General features: G+C 37.4%; 1 long non-coding RNA gene across 2 annotated transcripts in view; it reads left to right on the top strand.

The window, feature by feature from the left end:
• LOC106527910 (uncharacterized) overlaps positions 1-7,300 on the top strand; it is a 45,728-nt gene that overhangs the window by 35,571 nt on the left and 2,857 nt on the right. Inside the window, exon 3 of one of the 2 annotated variants that reach the window (XR_001311440.1) lies at positions 7,058-7,182. The exons of the other annotated variant lie outside the window; for it this stretch is intronic. This is a non-coding gene — a long non-coding RNA (uncharacterized LOC106527910). Of the gene's footprint in view, positions 1-7,057; positions 7,183-7,300 lie in introns of those variants that run through there. 2 annotated transcript variants of the gene reach the window in all.

The raw sequence follows: 7,300 nt of genomic DNA on the forward strand, positions 1-7,300 counted from the left end.
AATGCAGCTACTCACTAGAAACTCATCAGTGAGTAAAACTTTATTTGTTTTACTTTCAATAATATTTCTGTATTTATTTCAGATTTAATCAGTCATACACTTAGTTCTTATTGGTGTTTAAAAGAGGACATGTTAAAACACTGTTTAGTCAAAGTTAAACGTGAAATATCAAAGTTCATTACAAGTGGCCCTTTGAGGGCCACCATAACGCTCATCTGGCCCTCGGTGMAAATGAGTTTGACACCCCTGGTCTAGGCAATGCATTTGTCAAGCTTCTGGCACTTTTATTTCTTTTTATTCCYTCAGCTGTTACACGTACAGGTTTGTTTTTATCCTGCACACCAGTAAAGTTTGTTGCATCTGAGCAATGCAGCAAAACAATGCTGGTTACTACTTTGGTTGTAGTTATTTGGCATTGTGAATGCTGGTGTGTTCTATTAAATCACAGTTTACAGCAGTAATAACATACTTGGAAAATACCAGAAGCCTTAATTTTGGGTGGCAATAGGTGCAAGTTATTTTCTATAATGAAACCATATCAGATGATTTTAGTTTTGGTAAATTGAATTATTTTAGGTGGATAGTGTGAATAAGAAACTTTTACTGTAACCTTTGACCTACTATCAAAGAAAGTCTATCCCATACCAGAGTTGTGAAAAGCTGTTCCTTGTATTTTATTTTATTTTTATCAAGTTTTCCAGCAACACARAACCTTGGGATGTGTTACTGTGGCCTACAGTTGCTTTTTAATCTTGATGTTCYTGACATTTTCAGCCAGCCTTGAGTGTTCGTCCTGTCAATGTCACTGGATCAGCACTCCTAGATAAGGGAGGGAGACATCAACAGAGGAGATGACATTAAGTTTTAAAGGGATAAGATTTGACTTTTATACAGTTTACTTAAAGCTGACCTTTCTGCAGATTTAAGGGAAATTCAAACTTACTGARTAATTCTCACCCAACAAATTCTGTTAAACTGTCAGTTATTTTTTCATCTTAGATTTGAAGAAAACCTGGAAGTTCTTTAATAAACATTGTGTGTTTTAAAATAAAACAACTAGACTGAATCTGAGCCCACACAAATGTCTCCCTCTCCGTCTTTCAGCACTTTCCGTCACACAAATAGAGAACTTGTTTCCTCGCCACAAGCTTTTCATGGTCTCASTATATTTAGTTGTCATGGTGAGCCGAAGAGCGCTGCTTTTTTTTTATCAAAGGCCCTCCCGCTAAGAAAGTTTTGGGTCCATCAATACTTAATGTTTAGACATCAGACAAGTGAGATCTGGTAAAATAAAACCAGCTTTGCTGTGTTTCAGTGTGGGCTCTTTTGTCCCACTATTAATGGGTTTGTTCTTCAGAGACGTGAACATAGATTTCACTCTTCAGCACTCCTTGTTTTTGTTCTCACGCCTTTGATTGATTTTTGCATTATTAAAAAAGAACAGCTTACTTCAAACATTTATTGTCCTAATGRCGTGTAGAAGAATGAAAAATCAACATCCCAGTGCCGGCTGAAAACAGAACATGATAAAAGCAAATTGGAGTTAAATTTGACTGAATCATGACCAACCATTCCAACAAATGAGTGGATGAATTGGTTGTGTCTGCATGCAAAAATATTTAATGAACCACTGAACAGATTTTAATAAAACTCTGTCACCACAAACCAGCAAACCAAATGTCTAGAACTCAGTTCAACAATTAGAGTTTGGTGGGGTTGTGACTGAGAGTCAACCTAAATGGAAACTCTGTCTTAAACCTTTGTCAGGTTGCCTAATCCCAAGTAACATTCAGCTGGACATGAAAATAAAGTTTTTTTTAAATGCAGATAAGTGTTTTTGTACCCTTTTGTTAAAAATGGTAAAACCCACAAATGTCACTGACATGACTTGAAACATTAAAAAAAACAAATAATCGAAAATAAGCCATTCCATTTTAATTTATTTAAACATGATTTAAAGCAAATTAAGAAAACCGGCCTTGACCAAATGGATGATGTGCCTAGAATCTGTACAGGGTACATTAAAATCTCAAGACTATCAAGACTTTCTAKACCTTCTAGGGGGAAATGTGCTGCGCAGTGTTGGAAATCTTGGTCTCAGTTTCATGGTTCCTYCAACAGGACAATGATCCAAAACATTCAACTAAACCCTCCCAAGAATGGCTCAGAACAAAACTTTGACGTGGCCTCCCCAGCCCTGTTGTAAATCATGTTGAACATCTGTGGAAGAAGCTGAAACATCTGGTTTAGAAACTCTTCAAACCCAAGACACCATGAACATGTCATGAGTGGGTCAAAATTCACGTTGACAGGTGTTGACCGCTCAGAGAAAGTTATAAAAATCATTTGATTGTCTTGAATGAGTTTATTAAAGTTTTAAATATTAAATTAAGAGTGTTCTTTTTATCATGACCAGTTTCAATATTTTGAAATATTTCTATTGAACCAAAATTTAAAATGAACGACTGATTTTTGCAAGTGGATGTTYTTACAGGATAACATAACTTCTTTTWAACCTTTTTAGAAGCAGGTGTAAAACATCACAGTGCACAGATGTCTTACAGTAAACCAACCATGAAAAATACTCAAACACAGCAGTAATTTGTAACAAACCTCTCTCCACCCTTAAACCGTGAAAAATGACACTCGAACTGTGTTGATYGACTGTGAAGACGAGTGAGAAAGGAAGGATGAGAAAGCACAAAGCATCGTGGGTAGGATTTGTAGACTCCCGTTCTGGTGACGCAGTCGCAGAGRTTGTGTTGTTATAAACTTGATCTGTTTGCTTTGGTGCGCGTTTAACCCTCAGATCGTTCTGTTCTGCTTCGGCTTTCTGAAGCTTCATGTTTATTTATGARTGTTATTGTTTATGTAAACACTCATACAAATGAAAGAATTCACAAAGACATTTTTGATCCATCTGTTCTGGTGTTCACTGGATGGTTGGGTCATGCAGGCCTGGGGGAGGTTTGCTCTGAATGGGTACTATTGGTTTTCTTATATTAGCATTTAGATATGAATATATTAACTTATTTTGCCTAAACTCAAGATTATTATTTTTCCTTTGTTTTATGGAGAAAACTTTAAATAACTTGGAACAATTATACTTTGCAAAGCAACGTGATCTTTCAGTTTCATATTAAGGATTCTGAATTCTTGAAGTTCTGCTGTTACATTCACATACTGTGTGCAGTTTTATGTTGCCTTTACAGAGCTGATTAAATGTTTTATGGATTGATTTTAGCTCCAAGTAGTATTTCAAGACAAATGTTGACATTGGATTTAAGCCAGTGGCTCTTGGGAAGYACACACATATGAAATAAATCAAAAGAATTGTTGTTTCAGTGAGGCAAATGTACCAAATCTGACGTAGAATACAGTGTCATTCTAAATCAAATTCATTTGACTTCACAAAGCATTTTTGAGAATTTAAACTTCGATCATGTCTGTATGCTAATGATGATTTGGAAGCATTAGTGCACACATAATGTCACCTTGTTCAGAACACCTTTGTTACAATGTTAAACTTTAGATAGAAAATCCCCGAGCAGGTTGGGCTGTTCTAGGAAAAACGCTGCCATCTTTAGTTGAGGAAAAGCTTGTAAAATGCCTCTGAAATAATAAACAGTTCAATACAGAAGTTTATTCTGCACAAAGGCAATATAAGTTCAAAATAAATAAAAACTTTATTCAGACACAATAATCCCATTATGGTTCTGAGAGGGAAACACAGTTGGACTCTTTTTATGTGAACCACTCATGAGTTATATTACTGCTGCTGTTCACAACTGTGGGTTCRCTTTTTACGAGGCAGCTAAAGCCAAAAGAACCACTTGCAAAAATGTTGCAAATTTAACTAAACCACTGTGGTTCAGAGTGGACAAAACACAATTTTCTAAATCAAATCAAAACATGTCGCATGATTCTGTGTRCAGATGTCGTTATGTGTAGCTTGTGCGATTACACACAGTCATTAAAGATAATGGTCATTTTTTACAACCCCAGTTTTGAAAAAGTGGTGATGTAAAATGTAAGTAAAAACAGAATACAATGGATTGCAAATGTAGTAAATGCATATTGTATTCACACTGGCCAAAAAAAAGTGATAATTTTTATGTCCTAACTGAGGTCAGATCTCAAGGTTAGAGATGCTGGTGGTTCCAGGCTGCAGGGTCAAAAGCCTGCTAACCAAAACCAGTGCAGACCTTGGGGACAGACATTAGGAGGAAGTTGTTTAAGCTCAGACAATAGATGTTGATATRTAATGACAAAAGTAAGAGGGAAGTGGACCAGGAATGAATTTGTTGATGCCACAAGGAACTGTGTTCACAGRTAATTTGGGGAAGTGATCTTGAGCCCACGCTGTGATATCTATAACAAAATCAAACCAGTTTTTAATGAGGGCCTGAAGGTCACAGGTATTCAGTATGGACTTCCTGCCTTGTTCTTTGCAACTAACTCGTCCTCTTTCAGTGTGGCTTTTTGACAAGGACGCTTTAAATACATGTTTTGTATTTGGCGTTGTTATGATAATAATAATAATATCTGTTCAAATTTCATGCATGAAGGACGCTGGAACACTGGTCGAACTCTGGTCCAAAAGTTGAACACTTCAAACAGGAAGTGACACAGGGAGGGCAAACAGGAAGTGTGCAAGGCAGAGCAGTGGTGCTGTTCTTTGTCATTTCCCATTCCCTCGCTCAATGCTTCCCACCACTGAGGGAGGAAAGGAAGCGAGAGAGGAGAGCATTCTGAGGGAATCCCCCTCTCTTCTTGACATCTCTTTTTATGAATTTTTGTAATCATGCTGGGAAAATGCTGATTAGAGCTTGGTTAATTATAAAGTAGCCTGGTGATTGACAGTTTTTGATTTTTTTTCTGTGTTGAAACATTTTGTAACATTATCAAGTGGACTACAACATGTGATGTCGCTGAAAGTGTATTAGAGGTGTAAGTAGRCATTTATTCTCTACTGTGATTAAACATTTAATGTGGCAGAACTGAGTTTRTCACACTTTCACACTTCACTAATGATGTAATCCAGATTATCCACTCTTAATTTATTTTTATTTAAAAGTTGAAGAAAACTGTTTAATCCGGTTGCAAACTAATACTCCCTAGGCCTTTAATACCTTCACTGTCGCCTTTTATGTACTCAAACTGCAAACAAAATTACCTGATGTTACTACATATAATTACTGTTTCCCATCGAGCCAGAWACAAGTATGAGTAAACTCACCAACCGGCTCATAGTGTGATTAGTTGGTTCATCTCTGCGCAGAGCCTATTGTCTTATTGGTATTCTGCTGCAGGACTCAGAGTGCCGTGACGCACCGGAGCACAGCAGGCAGCATTAATCAATGTGCCGAGCAATCAGCACCCAGCCTTATTCAATCAGCCCTCCACAAATGCTGCCATTAGGACAACACAGGCGTGTGTGTTCTCACCACTTTTGCGTCCACATGATTTGTTGTCCTGTCTGTCCCTCTACAAGCTGCAGCGGACCTCAGGTAAACACATTTACAGGAGATAAAGCTGCATGCAGATAACTGCAGTGTGAAGTTGGAGCTGCCTCTTGCAGTGAGTTGTAGGTGATTTGTTTTTGTCGTTCTCCTTGGAGCTTTTTGAGGAGACTGTAAATAAAGGATTTTGCTAAATTTATTTAATTTCTATTCCCAACTAGTGGTAGCAAAAATGTTTATTTAATAAGTGGAAGCAAATTTRCCAAATTTAGATTTGATGGCTGTAAAATTATAATTCTGTAGCCCTTATTTTTCTTTTGTAAGACTCCTTCACACWTAATGTTGACTCGGATTGTAGTAATTTTGGAAAATCTCTTACATTGTAAAGGTGATGATGTCACAGCTACAGTGTTCGTCCTTTCTGTATCCCTGACACTCTCCTGTTCCCTCACCACACGTTTTACACTAGTGCTTCCCAAAGTTGGGGTCAGGACCCACAGTGGGGTCCTGAAACATCAAGGTGGGGTCCTGAAAATATTTATTGAGATAACTACACTAAAAAATGAAAACTAAGAACATTTTTTCTTTTGTTTTTACAAAATAACAAGTGTACTTAAATGGACAAAAATAGCATGAGAAATAATGAAACTATGCTCTTGCTTATTTTGATGTGAAAACAATGTTCATCAACCRACAACAGCTGGGGKCWCAGGTCTCTGCTGCTGCTATTTTGTGGGTCAAAGGCTGAAAAGTTTGGGAACCATTGCTGAGTCAGGATGCAGCTACGTAGTTGTTTCTGTCCTGCTTCAAATTCTTGTTTTCCAAGCCATATTGCTGCATTATAAGAACACTTTTCATTTTTTACCCTTATGCACAAGATAATACACTAATACAGCTCAACCTTGCTATGGAAGATGAAGGAATGCTTAAAACCGTTGTGGACGTATTCTGCTCTGTCACTTAATATGTGGAGCCCACTGCAATCTCAGGCCCCATTTATGTGGAGCTGGTTTTCAGTGGAACATCAACATTTTTGTGGAGATCCCGCTGCTTCTTTACACATCACCAGTCATCAGAGTCCCCGGCACTTATTGAAACTTATTGAAAGTTTTTTCTAACTGTACAATTACAATATAAACACAGTGTTTTTTATGTGCTACTCACCCTTTGCAGCATTTAGGAGCAAAGCTGAGATCCAAAGGAATATCAATTTATTCACTAGTTTAGATGTAACTGTCAAGCTGTCAGTTCATGATCACTGCATGCAGCTGAGCTGTCAGGGTTGCCAGATAAAAACAAAAATTGTCTTTTGCCCYTCCTTTTTTGTGGACAGTTTCATCAAATACAGCAYACACCTTATCTTACRACACACTCACTGAACAAATAATTTAATCTTAAAGGGACAGTACCACATTTTACCATGTCCCATATGGCAACCCTGCCTGACACATTACTGCAGCACTTGCATGTAAACGTGATTTAAAAAAAAAAAGATTTCATCCCATTGAACACTGAAAAAACACCAGCGTTATACAATACAAGACCCAGTGAAGACCACTCACAAGCTGACTGATTTCATTTTTTTTACATCCTAGGGGGTATTTGACTGGTGTGAGGGGGGCCAAACCACTTTTCTGTTGGATCAAAAGTGGGCCTCATGTTTAGTAGAATGACCTGACTGCACTGCGAGGGGAAAAGTCACATTTCTTCCTGAWTATTTACCTGCTTAAATGGAGTTTGTGTTCTAAATGCTGTAACCAAATAAAAATGTCAGTTTTTAAACAATAATGTTACTTTACCAGTCACCACTTGTTGAATTTTATAGAAAAGTAAAAATG

This window comes from Austrofundulus limnaeus, unplaced genomic scaffold (assembly GCF_001266775.1).
Source record: "Austrofundulus limnaeus strain Quisiro unplaced genomic scaffold, Austrofundulus_limnaeus-1.0 Scaffold349, whole genome shotgun sequence".
Taxonomy (NCBI): Eukaryota; Metazoa; Chordata; class Actinopteri; order Cyprinodontiformes; family Rivulidae; genus Austrofundulus; species Austrofundulus limnaeus.